The sequence below is a fragment of the Oncorhynchus gorbuscha genome, unplaced genomic scaffold, assembly GCF_021184085.1.
Source record: "Oncorhynchus gorbuscha isolate QuinsamMale2020 ecotype Even-year unplaced genomic scaffold, OgorEven_v1.0 Un_scaffold_1053, whole genome shotgun sequence".
Classification (NCBI taxonomy): Eukaryota; Metazoa; Chordata; class Actinopteri; order Salmoniformes; family Salmonidae; genus Oncorhynchus; species Oncorhynchus gorbuscha.
In genome coordinates this window covers 5,353-21,010 of record NW_025745953.1, presented here as the reverse complement: position 1 = coordinate 21,010, position 15,658 = coordinate 5,353, and the positions used below count along the sequence as shown (strand labels likewise).

The window sequence follows — 15,658 nt, the reverse complement described above, 5'->3', positions numbered from 1 at the left end:
CATTTATTTAACCAGGCAAGTCAGTTAAGAACAAATTCTTATTTTCAATGACAGCCTAGAAATAGCGGGTTAACTGCCTGTTCAAGAGCAGAACGACAGATTTGTACCTTGTCAGCATAGGGGTTTGAACTCGCAACCTTCCGGTTACTAGTCACACACTCTAACCACTAGGCTACCCTGCCGCCCCTGTCAGTCTGAAGAGGATTTCTAAGGCTTTTAAGTCTAACAACCAAATTGAAGAAATATATAAAGAATACACAGAGCAAACAAGCTTCCACTTTTAGCAGGAACTTAGTCACATTCTGCAGAACACTGGCGAGGAGAGGACACCACCTCTTCATCATGAGCAGAGAAAGATCTGAGGAGCCTCATCATTTCTGGATAAATACTGCACTCTACTGGCTGGATCTAGGTCTCTACAGTCTGCCTCAAAACAAGAGTGTAAATTGACTGTCAGTGGTATGAGTCGCTTTGTTATTGTTGTAGTGTTGACAAAGACTATTTATTATATTGACAAGATAGCCGACTTCCTGTAACTGCCATAGTTGTGATTTATCTCACATGGAGTAAATAATTTGTTCAACAACAACAAAAAAGAAGGATGATTTACTTTACAGTTTCAACTAGTTTCACGAGATCTAGAATCAGGTTCACACCAGCACATCAGGAATGTAAAGGTTTACATCATTCAAACAAACAAAAACGTTATTACTGTTCGCTCTCTGAGCAATAGTAATGGAGTAGACATTAACTCCACCATTGGTTCGTTTGGTAAATCCATTGGGTAAATTAATGGAGTTTTTTGAGGGGAGGTTCGGATAAACACCCAAAATAAGGAGTGTGGTAAACAACGATTTAGGAGATCATTTTGTTCTATGAGATAATCTTCACCAGCTAAAGTAACGTTTTGTGAATTTTTAAGCATTTGTGTAATTAAAAACAAAAACATAAAGGTTTCATAATTCATAAATGCCATGTTAACTGACTGATATTATCTCATAGAATAAAACGTATAAGATATCCTAAAAACCTATTCTTTCCACGTGAATTTTCCCATGGGAATGGCTGAACGAACCAGTGGTAACTCATTTCCGGTTTTTAGGACTACAAACTGGCGAGCTCAATTCCCTGGTATATAAATGGTTGTGAAACACCAGCCAATGGCCTAGGATTTAAGGCTCTGTCTATTTCTTAGATTTCGATGCCTAATGACAATGTCTCTGACTTTGTGTCGAATGTCTTTATCTAAGTATGAACCAAAAAAAAGAAGATGTTTTGCAAAAAAACATTGAATGGTCATTACGGGGGAAAACAAGAGAGATAATAGTCCACTTTCCCACGCCCTGTATCTGTCAGCTCGCCAAGGCCCTGCAAAGCTGCGCATAGACGGTGCGCCTCTGATGCGGTCGAGCGCCTGAAATAAACTTCCGGAGCGTCGCAATGACGTCACCGCGTCACGTCGCCTGTCACCGTGCGCCATTTTGGATTTTCGGAAATGAAAAAAAAAAAAAAAAAAAAATCACGGGCATTTCTGTAAAGCCCATATTCACGACTCTAATAACTGTTTCCTTTTTAATAACCTTGTGCTGAAATTACAATCCTAACAACTCTAATCACTATCGGAAGACACCCCTCCCCCTCTCCCCCCCCCAAAAAAAGAAGCCAGTTGTGTTGCAGAAAGTGACAATGGCAGGTAAGGTTGACAACTTAGTAGACGGGGGGCCCCCGCATCAGCGCGGCCTAAAAAGCATTGCAAGTTTCTTGGCTTTATTAACAAGCAACCGAGCAGCTCTGACAATGTGCGCCAACAAAATGTATACTCCATAGTTAACTAGTTGCTATGTTGAAGTACACATTTAAAGGTGGGAATTTTATTCCTCTGTATTTCTATAACATCTGCTCCTATTGTCTTGGCTATTTATTCACCTTTATTCAATTTGTGATGTTTTGTTAGGTGTCGGAGGAGGGAACGATTTCCAATGGTGCTTCTCTCAGGTGAAGGGAGCCTTAGACGAAGATGTGGCTGAAGGTAAAAGCTCGTTTCCATTTCAACAGATAGATGAATGTTTATTTATTGACCTAATCACGGGTGTTTTGTGCATGCTAACGTTAGCAAGCTAGCGACGTGGCTAATACAGATGGTTGCTTGTTCACTATCTAGCTAGCCTGGTGCCTAAGTTGGCAACATTGACACCTTGTTAACTCGCTAGAACAGTTATAGCAATGGATATTTAGGGGAACTGTCTTGTTAGCTGCAAGTACTGTTGTTTTGGCTAGCTAGATGTAGATGGTTGACCCATGTAGTTATTGCACATGGTAGGTTAACAACACTCTCTTCACCAGGCAGAACAAGGTCAGATATTTGCCAACTACATCTGTCACTAAACATGGGCTTTAACTACATAGTTATATACCTATAGCTGTGAAAACACTGCAAGATCTTGTAACAACTGTCAGTGTTGGTGTGAAAGAGAATTGCCCTGCACACACACCCCTGTTATCTAAGACGGCATTGATTCGGATGTAGTGACACATTGATCTGGTCTGTAAGGCCTGCTATTGGCTGGCAGTGTGAAGGCTGACAATTATGGTTATGCTGGTCCCTCTGGTTTACAATAGGGGGAGTCTCAGACATACAGGGGTGCCTTCCTGACTGTACTGTACGATACACACTGTACTGTGAGGGAACCTGTGGAACTAGCTAATCACCTTGGTCTCTCAGAGGAAAGATGTATGTTTATGTCTGTACAGGACTATCTTTGCCGCACTACTGTGATACTGATTCTGAAGCTATTCGGTTGTGTCGTTTGGGACTGGGACTACTTGTCGTACTGACATTTATATTTTGCACCACAATTAATCGTCTGTTTTTGAAGAAAGGGATTGGTCTGTGTATCTGTTGTGGACTGGCAGGTGGCACACTGGGCTGGGGCATCCCAGGAGAAAGGGCAGGAGGGATACTGCTGTGCTACTGTCAGCTGGTCGTTTCCGGCTCCTCTCCTCCTCACTGCTGCTTTGTTATAAATAATCAAGTGGCCTTGCTGTGAGATGTGGCACTAAAAGAGACACAGAGAGAGAGCCCCCAGCATCACAGGGAGAGGCCCCAAGCATCACAGGGAGAGGCCCCAAGCATCACAGGGAAAGAGAGCTCCCCCCCCATCATTACGGGGAGAGAGAGCCCCCCCCCAGCATCACGGGGAGAGAGAGCCCCCCCAGCATCACGGGGAGAGAGAGCCCTCCAGCATCACGGGAAGAGAGAGAGAGCCCCACCCAGCATCACGGGGAGAGAGAGAGAGAGAGCCCCACCCAGCATCAAGGGGAGAGAGAGCCCCCAACCCAGCATCACGGGGAGAGAGGAAGCACTTCCCAGTATCACAGGGAGAGAGAGAGCCCCCACCAGCATCACAGGGAGAGAGAGAGCCCCTCCCAGCATCACGGGAAGAGAGAGAGCCCCCAGCATGACTGGGGGGGGGAGAGAGAGCGCGAACCCAGCATCACAGGGAGAGAGAGCCCACAGCATCACAGGGAGAGAGAGGAAGCCCTTCCCAGCATCACAGGGAGAGAGAGAGAGCCCCCACCAGCATCACGTGGAGAGAGGGCCCACAGCATCACAGGGAGAGAGAGGACCCCAGCATCACGGCGAGAGAGAGCCCACAGCATCACAGGAGAGAGGGGCCCCTGCATTATGGGAGAGAGGGGGCCCCCAGCATTACGGGAGAGAGCCCCCCATCATCACGGGGAGAGAGAGCCCCCCATCACGGGGGAGAGGGGCCCCCAGCATCACGGGGGAGAGAGCCCCCAGCATCACGGGGAGAGAGAGCCCCCCAGCATCACGGGAGAGAGAGCCCCCAGCATCACGGGAGAGAGAGCCCCCAGCATCACGGGGAGAGAGAGCCTCCCAGCATGACTGGGGGAGAGAGAGCGCGACACCAGCATCAAGGGGAGAGAGAGCCCCAACCCAGCATCAAGGGGAGAGAGAGAGCCCCCAACCCAGCATCACGGGAGAGAGGAAGCCCTTCCCAGCATCACAGGGGAGAGAGAGCCCCCATCAGCATCACAGGGAGAGAGAGGACCCCAGCATCACGGGGAGAGAGGGCCCCCTGCATTATGGGGAGAGAGTCCCCCCATCATCACGGGGAGAGAGAGCCCCCCCATCATCACGGGGAGAGAGGGGGCCCCCCAGCGTTACGGGGAGAGAGAGCCCCCCCATCATCACGGGGAGAGAGGAAGCACTTCCCAGTATCACAGGGAGAGAGAGAGCCCCCACCAGCATCACAGGGGAGAGAGAGCCCCTCCCAGCATCACGGGAAGAGAGAGCCCCAGCATGACTGGGGGAGAGAGAGCGAACCCAGCATCACAGGGAGAGAGAGCCCACAGCATCACAGGGAGAGAGAGGAAGCCCTTCCCAGCATCACAGGGAGAGAGAGAGAGCCCCCACCAGCATCACGTGGAGAGAGGGCCCACAGCATCACAGGGAGAGAGAGGACCCCAGCATCACGGCGAGAGAGAGCCCACAGCATCACAGGGAGAGAGGGCCCCCTGCATTATGGGGAGAGAGGGGGCCCCCCAGCATTACGGGGAGAGAGCCCCCCCATCATCACGGGGAGAGAGAGCCCCCCCATCACGGGGAGAGAGGGGGCCCCCCAGCATCACGGGGGGAGAGAGCCCCCCAGCATCACGGGGAGAGAGAGCCTCCCCAGCATCACGGGGAGAGAGAGCCCCCCCAGCATCACGGGGAGAGAGAGCCTCCCAGCATGACTGGGGGGGAGAGAGAGCGCGACACCAGCATGACTGGGGGGGAGAGAGAGCGCCCCCAACCCAGCATCAAGGGGAGAGAGAGAGCCCCCAACCCAGCATCACGGGGAGAGAGGAAGCCCTTCCCAGCATCACAGGGAGAGAGAGAGCCCCCATCAGCATCACAGGGAGAGAGAGGACCCCAGCATCACGGGGAGAGAGGGCCCCCTGCATTATGGGGAGAGAGTCCCACCATCATCATGGGGAGAGAGAGCCCCCCCATCATCACGGGGAGAGAGGGGGCCCCCCAGCGTTACGGGAGAGAGAGCCCCCCATCATCATGGGGGAGAGAGCCCCCATCATCACGGGGAGAGAGAGCCCCCTCATCATCACAGGGAGAGAGAGCCCCCATCATCACGGGAGAGAGAGCCCCCCCAGCATCACGGCGAGAGAGAGCCCACAGGATCACAGGGAGAGAGAGGACCCCAGCATCACGGTGATGGAGAGCTCCCTGCATTACGGGGAGAGAGAGTCTCCCAGCATCACGGGGAGAGAGAGTCTCCCAGCATCACGGGGAGAGAGAGCCCTCCAGCATCACGGGGAGAGAGAGCCCTCCAGCATCACGGGGAGAGAGAGCCCTCCAGCATCACGGGGAGAGAGAGCCCCTCCCAGCATCACAGGGAGAGAGAGAGCCCCTCCCAGCATCACGGGAAGAGAGAGAGAGCCCCACCCAGCATCAAGGGGAGAGAGAGAGCTCCCAGCATGACTGGGGGGAGAGAGAGCGCGACCCCAGCATCAAGGGGAGAGAGAGCCCATAGCATCACAGGGAGAGAGAGGACCCAAGCATCACGGGGAGAGAGAGCCCACAGCATCACAGGGAGAGAGAGCCCACAGCATCACAGGGAGAGAGAGGACCCCAGCATCACGGCGAGAGAGAGCCCACAGCATCACGGGGAGAGAGAGGACCCAAGCATCACGGGGAGAGAGGGCCCCCTGCATTATGGGGAGAGAGAGACCCCCCCCCATCATCACGGGGAGAGAGAGCCCCCCCATCATCACGGGAGAGAAGGGGCCCCCAGCATTATGGGGAGAGAGAGCCCCCATCACGGGGAGAGAGGGGACCCCAGCATCACGGGGAGAGAGACCCCCCAGCATCACGGGAGAGAGAGCCTCCCAGCATGACTGGGGGGAGAGAGCGCGACCCCAGCATCAAGGGGAGAGAGAGAGCCCCCAACCCAGCATCAAGGGGAGAGAGAGAGCCCCCAACCCAGCATCACGGGGAGAGAGGAAGCCCTTCCCAGCATCACAGGGAGAGAGAGAGCCCCCACCAGCATCACAGGGAGAGAGAGGACCCCAGCATCACGGGGAAAGAGGGCCCCACCCAGCATCACGGGGAGAGAGAGAGAGCCCCACCCAGCATCACGGGGAGAGAGAGAGAGCCCCACCCAGCATCACGGGGAGAGAGAGCCCCACCCAGCATCACAGGGAGAGAGAGAGAGCCCCACCCAGCATCACGGGGGGAGAGAGAGCCCCACCCAGCATCACGGGGGGAGAGAGAGCCCCACCCAGCATCACGGGAGAGAGAGAGAGCCCCACCCAGCATCACGGGGAGAGAGAGAGAGCCCCACCCAGCATCACGGGGAGAGAGAGAGAGCCCCACCCAGCATCACAGGGAGAGAGAGAGAGCCCCACCCAGCATCACGGGGAGAGAGGGACCCCCACCCCCAGCACCACGGGGAGAGAGAGAGTCCCCCCCCAGCACCATGGGGAGAGAGAGGGAGAGAGAGCACCCCCGGCATGACTGGGGGGAGAGAGAGCGCCCCCGGCATGACTGGGGGGAGAGAGAGCGCCCCCGGCATGACTGGGGGGAGAGAGAGCGCCCCCGGCATGACTGGGGGGAGAGAGAGCGCCCCCGGCATGACTGGGGGGAGAGAGAGCGCCCCCAGCAGCACAGAGGGGCCATCTGAATCTTTCCTGCCCAGTCATCCATACTGCAGCCTCTCTATTCTTCATGAACAAGCCATACATGTGCATGAACACTGAAACAGAGAGAGACTACCTCAACTTGTTCAATAAAGAAACCCCTCATTTTCATTCTCGGGCGAAAGCTTTTGCTACGTTACGTCCTAATGAATACGACCCCCTTGGCTCTGCATCATCATACTGTCTCAACCAGCACAGAGAATAAATAGATTTCCCTTTGCTGCAGTCTTGCTGTTCAGGCTGTGCTTAGATCTTCCATGGCTGAGTGCATTTCCCTGATGTCAGCTTCCTCCTTTAACCAAGGTACAGAGTCCTACTACCTCTTTATAATATGCTACAGGGGCTCTGCATTGCACCTGACCCATTGGTTTCCAGCCCAAGCGGGGGGGGGGGGGTGTATCTGAGGTGTTTGGGTTGTGAGCATAGAGACATATATTAGTATGTCTCTATATACATATATCTGTAAGTTAATGTACAACAAAGTACGTCTTATCAAAGACTCCAGTCACCCAAGCCATTAGACTGTGTTCTCTGCTACAACATGGCAAGCGGTACCGGAGCACCAAGTCTAGGACCAAAAGGCCCCTTAACAGCTTCTACCCCCAAGCCATTAGACTGTGTTCTCTGCTACAACACGGCAAGCTGTACCGGAGCACCAAGTCTAGGACCAAAAGGCCCCTTAACAGCTTCTACCCCCAAGCCATTAGACTGTGTTCTCTGCTACAACACGGCAAGCTGTACCGGAGCACCAAGTCTAGGACCAAAAGGCCCCTTAACAGCTTCTACCCCCAAGCCATTAGACTGTGTTCTCTGCTACAACACGGCAAGCTGTACCGGAGCACCAAGTCTAGGACCAAAAGGCCCCTTAACAGCTTCTACCCCCAAGCCATTAGACTGTGTTCTCTGCTACAACACGGCAAGCTGTACCGGAGCACCAAGTCTAGGACCAAAAGGCCCCTTAACAGCTTCTACCCCCAAGCCATTAGACTGTGTTCTCTGCTACAACACGGCAAGCTGTACCGGAGCACCAAGTCTAGGACCAAAAGGCCCCTTAACAGCTTCTACCCCCAAGCCATTAGACTGTGTTCTCTGCTACAACACGGCAAGCTGTACCGGAGCACCAAGTCTAGGACCAAAAGGCCCCTTAACAGCTTCTACCCCCCAAGCCATCAATCTCCTGAACAAATATGAAGCTTCCTCCCCCTCCATTTGTTTTTACACTGCTGTACCAGTACCTACCTACATGTACAAAATAACTTGTACCTCTGCACATTGACTCGGTACTGGTACCCCCTGTATACAGTCTCCACATTGACTCGGTACTGGTACCCCCTGTATACAGTCTCCACATTGACTCGGTACTGGTACCCCCTGTATACAGTCTCCACATTGACTCGGTACTGGTACCCCCTGTATACAGTCTCCACATTGACTCGTTACTGGTACCCCCTGTATACAGTCTCCACATTGACTCGGTACTGGTACCCCCTGTATACAGTCTCCACATTGACTCTGTACTGGTACCCCCTGTATACAGTCTCCACATTGACTCGGTACTGGTACCCCCTGTATACAGTCTCCACATTGACTCGGTACTGGTACCCCCTGTATACAGTCTTGTTATTGTTACTTTTTATTTTTATTTTACTTTAGTTTATTTGGTAAATATTTTCTTAACTCTTTCTTGAACTGCATTATTAGTTAAGGCCTTGTAGATAAGCATTTCACGGTAAGGTCTACACCTGTTGTGTTCGGTGCACATGAACCCATAAGGTGTGATGTCACGTGAACCCATAAGGTGTGATGTCACGTGAACCCATAAGGTGTGATGTCACGTGAACCCATAAGGTGTGATGTCACGTGAACCCATAAGGTGTGATGTCACGTGAACCCATAAGGTGTGATGTCACGTGAACCCATAAGGTGTGATGTCACGTGAACCCATACGATATGATGTTTCACCTAATGGCTAGCTAGACAGACATGACTGGAATAGACACTACTGTGTTCACTCGCAGAATTTTATCCAATCCAGTGGTTTCCAAATCAAATGTTATTTGTCTTCATGCTTGGTAAGCAAACGGTGTACAATCGCGGCCAAAAGTTTTGAGAATGACACAAATATTAATTTCCACAGTTTGCTGCTTCAGTGATTTTTTTTTAAAGATATTTTTGTCAGATGTTACTAGGGAATACTGAAGTATAATTACAAGCATCTCAAAAGTGTCAGGCTTTTATTGTCAATTACATGAAGTTGATGCAAAGAGTCAATATTTGCAGTGTTGACCCTTCTTTTTCAAGACCTCTGCAATCCGCCCTGGCATGCTGTCAATTAACTTCTGGGCCACATCCTGACTGATGGCAGCCCATTCTTGCATAATCAATGCTCAGAGTTTGTCAGAATTTGTGTTTTTTTTTTTGTCCACCCGCCTCTTGAGGATTGACCACAAGTTCTCAATGGGATTGGGGTGTTTCCTTGTCATGGACCCAAAATATCTATGTTTTGTTCCCCGAGACACTTAGTTATCACTTTTGCCTTATGGCAAGGTGCTCCATCATGCTGGAAAAGGCATTATTCGTCGCAAACTGTTCCTGGATGGTTGGGAGAAAATGACTTTACCCCAGTCCTCTGTAGTCCAATCCCTGTACCTTTTGTAGAATATCAGTCTGTCCCTGATGTTTTTCCTGGAGAGAAGTGGCTTCTTTGCTGCCCTTCTTTGACACCAGGCCATCCTCCGAAAGTGTTCGCCTCACTGTGCATGCAGATGCACTCACACCTGCCTGCTGCCATTCCTGAGCAAGCTCTGTACTGGTAGTGCCCCGATCCCACAGCTGAATCAACTTTAGGAGACGGTCCTGGCACTTGCTGGACTTTCTTGGGCGCCCTGAAGCCTTCTTTACAACAATTGAACCGCTCTCCTTGAAGTTCTTGATGATCCGATAAATGGTTGATTTAGGTGCAATCTTACTGCCAGCAGTATCTTTGCTTGTGAAGCCCTTTTTGTGCAAAGCAATGATGACTGCATGTGTTTCCTTGCAGTTAACCATGGTTAACAGTGGAAGAACAATGATTCTATTCTAGGCATCACGATAGATGATAGACAGTAGCAGCAGCGTACGTGATGAGTCAAAAGAGTTAGTGCAAAGTGGGTCAGTGCAGATAGTCCAGGTAGCTGGTTGGTCAATTATTTATCAGTCTTGTGGCTTGGGGGGGTAGAAGATGTTCTGTTGGTCCCAGACTTAGTGCATCGTTTCTGCTATGTGAATGCAGAGAGAGAATAGTCAATGACCTGGGGGTGGCTGGAGACTTTAACTATTTTTATTGCCTTTCCTCTGACACCGCCTGGTATAGATGTTCTGTTGGTCCCAGACTTAGTGCATCGTTTCTGCTATGTGAATGCAGAGAGAATAGTCAATGACCTGGGGGTGGCTGGAGACTTTAACAATGTTCAGGGCCTTTCCTCTGACACCGCCTGGTATAGAGTGCTTGAATAACAGAGAGCTCTGCCCCAGTGATGTACTGGGTCGTACTCACTACCCTCTGGGGCTCCTTGCGATCAAATGCCAAGCAGTTGCCATACCAAGCGGTGAGACAGCCGGTCAATATTTTCTCAATGGTGGCAGGGTAGCCTAGTGGTTTGAGCGTTGGACTAGTAACCGGAAGGTTGCAAGTTGAAATCCCCGAGCTGACAAGGTACAAATCTGTCGTTTTGTCCCTGAACAGGCAGTTAACCCACTGTTCCTAGGTCGTCATTGAAAATAAGAATTTGTTCTTAACTGACTTGGCAGGTTAAATAAATGTTAATAATGATGAAGCTGTGTAAAGCTGTGTAACATTCGCCTCCTGGGGGGGGGGTGGAAGAGGTGTTGTCGTGCCTTCTTCACGTCTGTGTTGGTGTGTGTGTGGACCATTATAATTCCTTAGTGATGTGGACACCGAGGGCCTCAAAGCTGTCGACCCGCTCCACTACAACCATGTGGATGTAGATGGGGGCGTGGTCAGCTCTCCATTTCCTGTGGTCCACGATCAATCTCCTTTTTGTCATTTTAGGGCGCCATCCAATAGTGAGAGATAATACTGTGTTTCTATACATTAGTTATTACTTATTGTTTCTAGGCTTGGACTAATACCACAGCATATGGTATAAACGCTATATTTTGAAATACAGAAGGTATGATTTTTCAATACTGTTTGAAAAATAAATAGATGTATTCTTAAGTTGGAGTATAATTGGTTGGAACCTCTGGTTGTTTAAAGGCTGTAGTAGGTCATCTTGGTTGGAACCTCTGGCTGTTGGTTGTTTAAAGGCTGTAGTATGTCATCTTGGTTGGAACCTCTGGTTGTTGGTTGTTTAAAGGCTGTAGTATGTCATCTTGGTTGGAACCTCTGGCTGTTGGTTGTTTAAAGGCTGTAGTAGGGGAGAGAGGGCCCCCTGCATTATGGGGAGAGAGTCCCCCCATCATCACGGGGAGAGAGAGCCCCCCCATCATCACGGGGAGAGAGGGGGCCCCCCAGCGTTACGGGGAGAGAGAGCCCCCCCATCATCACGGGGAGAGAGGAAGCACTTCCCAGTATCACAGGGAGAGAGAGAGCCCCCACCAGCATCACAGGGAGAGAGAGAGCCCCTCCCAGCATCACGGGAAGAGAGAGAGCCCCCAGCATGACTGGGGGGGAGAGAGAGCGCGACACCAGCATCACAGGGAGAGAGAGCCCACAGCATCACAGGGAGAGAGAGGAAGCCCTTCCCAGCATCACAGGGAGAGAGAGAGAGCCCCCACCAGCATCACGTGGAGAGAGGGCCCACAGCATCACAGGGAGAGAGAGGACCCCAGCATCACGGCGAGAGAGAGCCCACAGCATCACAGGGAGAGAGGGCCCCCTGCATTATGGGGAGAGAGGGGGCCCCCCAGCATTACGGGGAGAGAGCCCCCCCATCATCACGGGGAGAGAGAGCCCCCCCATCACGGGGAGAGAGGGGGCCCCCCAGCATCACGGGGGGAGAGAGCCCCCCAGCATCACGGGGAGAGAGAGCCTCCCCAGCATCACGGGGAGAGAGAGCCCCCCCAGCATCACGGGGAGAGAGAGCCTCCCAGCATGACTGGGGGGGAGAGAGAGCGCGACACCAGCATGACTGGGAGGGAGAGAGAGCGCCCCCAACCCAGCATCAAGGGGAGAGAGAGCCCCCAACCCAGCATCACGGGGAGAGAGGAAGCCCTTCCCAGCATCACAGGGAGAGAGAGAGCCCCATCAGCATCACAGGGAGAGAGAGGACCCCAGCATCACGGGGAGAGAGGGCCCCCTGCATTATGGGGAGAGAGTCCCCCCATCATCATGGGGAGAGAGAGCCCCCCATCATCACGGGAGAGAGGGGCCCCCAGCGTTACGGGGAGAGAGAGCCCCCCATCATCATGGGGAGAGAGCCCCCCATCATCACGGGAGAGAGAGCCCCCTCATCATCACGGGGAGAGAGAGCCCCCTCATCATCACAGGGAGAGAGAGCCCCCATCATCACGGGGAGAGAGAGCCCCCCCAGCATCACGGCGAGAGAGAGCCCACAGGATCACAGGGAGAGAGAGGACCCCAGCATCACGGTGATGGAGAGCTCCCTGCATTACGGGGAGAGAGAGTCTCCCAGCATCACGGGGAGAGAGAGTCTCCCAGCATCACGGGGAGAGAGAGCCCTCCAGCATCACGGGGAGAGAGAGCCCTCCAGCATCACGGGGAGAGAGAGCCCTCCAGCATCGCGGGGAAGAGAGCCCCTCCCAGCATCACAGGGAGAGAGAGAGCCCCTCCCAGCATCACGGGAAGAGAGAGAGAGCCCCACCCAGCATCAAGGGGAGAGAGAGAGCTCCCAGCATGACTGGGGGGGAGAGAGAGCGCGACCCCAGCATCAAGGGGAGAGAGAGCCCATAGCATCACAGGGAGAGAGAGGACCCAAGCATCACGGGGAGAGAGGACCCAAGCATCACGGGGAGAGAGAGCCCACAGCATCACAGGGAGAGAGAGGACCCCAGCATCACGGCGAGAGAGAGCCCACAGCATCACGGGGAGAGAGAGGACCCAAGCATCACGGGGAGAGAGGGCCCCCTGCATTATGGGGAAAGAGAGACCCCCCATCATCACGGGAGAGAGAGCCCCCCATCATCACGGGAGAGAAGGGGCCCCCAGCATTATGGGGAGAGAGAGCCCCCATCACGGGGAGAGAGGGGACCCCAGCATCACGGGGAGAGAGACCCCCAGCATCACGGGGGAGAGAGAGCCTCCCAGCATGACTGGGGGAGAGAGCGCGACCCCAGCATCAAGGGGAGAGAGAGAGCCCCCAACCCAGCATCAAGGGGAGAGAGAGAGCCCCCAACCCAGCATCACGGGGAGAGAGGAAGCCCTTCCCAGCATCACAGGGAGAGAGAGAGCCCCCCACCAGCATCACAGGGAGAGAGAGGACCCCAGCATCACGGGGAAAGAGGGCCCCACCCAGCATCACGGGGAGAGAGAGAGAGCCCCACCCAGCATCACGGGGAGAGAGAGAGAGCCCCACCCAGCATCACGGGGAGAGAGAGAGAGCCCCACCCAGCATCACAGGGAGAGAGAGAGAGCCCCACCCAGCATCACGGGGGGAGAGAGAGCCCCACCCAGCATCACGGGGGGAGAGAGAGAGCCCCACCCAGCATCACGGGGAGAGAGAGAGAGCCCCACCCAGCATCACGGGGAGAGAGAGAGCCCCACCCAGCATCACGGGGGAGAGAGAGAGCCCCACCCAGCATCACAGGGGAGAGAGAGAGCCCCACCCAGCATCACGGGGAGAGAGGGACCCCCACCCCAGCACCACGGGGAGAGAGAGTCCCCCAGCACCATGGGGAGAGAGAGGGAGAGAGAGCACCCCCGGCATGACTGGGGGGAGAGAGAGCGCCCCCGGCATGACTGGGGGGAGAGAGAGCGCCCCCGGCATGACTGGGGGGAGAGAGAGCGCCCCCGGCATGACTGGGGGGAGAGAGCGCCCCGGCATGACTGGGGGGGAGAGCGCCCCGGCATGACTGGGGGGAGAGAGAGCGCCCCCAGCAGCACAGAGGGGCCATCTGAATCTTTCCTGCCCAGTCATCCATACTGCAGCCTCTCTATTCTTCATGAACAAGCCATACATGTGCATGAACACTGAAACAGAGAGAGACTACCTCAACTTGTTCAATAAAGAAACCCCTCATTTTCATTCTCGGGCGAAAGCTTTTGCTACGTTACGTCCTAATGAATACGACCCCCTTGGCTCCGCATCATCATACTGTCTCAACCAGCACAGAGAATAAATAGATTTCCCTTTGCTGCAGTCTTGCTGTTCAGGCTGTGCTTAGATCTTCCATGGCTGAGTGCATTTCCCTGATGTCAGCTTCCTCCTTTAACCAAGGTACAGAGTCCTACTACCTCTTTATAATATGCTATACAGGGGCTCTGCATTGCACCTGACCCATTGGTTTCCAGCCCAAGCGGGGGGGGTGTATCTGAGGTGTTTGGGTTGTGAGCATAGAGACATATATTTAGTTATCTGTAAGTTAATGTACAACAAAGTACGTCTTATCAAAGACTCCAGTCACCCAAGCCATTAGACTGTGTTCTCTGCTACAACACGGCAAGCTGTACCGGAGCACCAAGTCTAGGACCAAAAGGCCCCTTAACAGCTTCTACCCCCAAGCCATTAGACTGTGTTCTCTGCTACAACACGGCAAGCTGTACCGGAGCACCAAGTCTAGGACCAAAAGGCCCCTTAACAGCTTCTACCCCCAAGCCATCAGACTGTGTTCTCTGCTACAACACGGCAAGCTGTACCGGAGCACCAAGTCTAGGACCAAAAGGCCCCTTAACAGCTTCTACCCCCAAGCCATTAGACTGTGTTCTCTGCTACAACACGGCAAGCTGTACCGGAGCACCAAGTCTAGGACCAAAAGGCCCCTTAACAGCTTCTACCCCCCAAGCCATCAATCTCCTGAACAAATATGAAGCTTCCTCCCCCTCCATTTGTTTTTACACTGCTGTACCAGTACCTACCTACATGTACAAAATAACTTGTACCTCTGCACATTGACTCGGTACTGGTACCCCCTGTATACAGTCTCCACATTGACTCGGTACTGGTACCCCCTGTATACAGTCTCCACATTGACTCGGTACTGGTACCCCTGTATACAGTCTCCACATTGACTCGGTACTGGTACCCCCTGTATACAGTCTCCACATTGACTCGTTACTGGTACCCCCTGTATACAGTCTCCACATTGACTCGTTACTGGTACCCCCTGTATACAGTCTCCACATTGACTCGGTACTGGTACCCCTGTATACAGTCTCCACATTGACTCGTTACTGGTACCCCTGTATACAGTCTCCACATTGACTCGGTACTGGTACCCCCTGTATACAGTCTCCACATTGACTCGTTACTGGTACCCCCTGTATACAGTCTCCACATTGACTCGGTACTGGTACCCCCTGTATACAGTCTCCACATTGACTCGTTACTGGTACCCCCTGTATACAGTCTCCACATTGACTCGTTACTGGTACCCCCTGTATACAGTCTTGTTATTGTTACTTTTTATTTTTATTTTACTTTAGTTTATTTGGTAAATATTTTCTTAACTCTTTCTTGAACTGCATTATTAGTTAAGGCCTTGTAGATAAGCATTTCACGGTAAGGTCTACACCTGTTGTGTTCGGTGCACGTGAACCCATAAGGTGTGATGTCACGTGAACCCATAAGGTGTGATGTCACGTGAACCCATAAGGTGTGATGTCACGTGAACCCATAAGGTGTGATGTCACGTGAACCCATAAGGTGTGATGTCACGTGAACCCATAAGGTGTGATGTCACGTGAACCCATAAGGTGTGATGTCACGTGAACCCATAAGGTGTGATGTCACGTGAACCCATAAGGTGTGATGTCACGTGAACC

General features: G+C 52.9%; 1 long non-coding RNA gene across 2 annotated transcripts; it reads left to right on the top strand.

Moving 5' to 3' along the window:
- The first annotated feature begins 1,459 nt into the window (after positions 1-1,459).
- On the top strand, positions 1,460-3,176 carry LOC124021110. 2 transcript variants are annotated; one of them, XR_006836200.1, is made up of 3 exons: positions 1,460-1,693; positions 1,955-2,029; positions 2,914-3,176. It is a non-coding gene; the product is annotated as an uncharacterized LOC124021110 (long non-coding RNA). The 2 variants fall into 2 exon arrangements; XR_006836199.1 differs by lacking the exon at positions 2,914-3,176 and adding an exon at positions 2,752-2,905.
- The last annotated feature ends 12,482 nt before the right edge of the window (positions 3,177-15,658 follow it).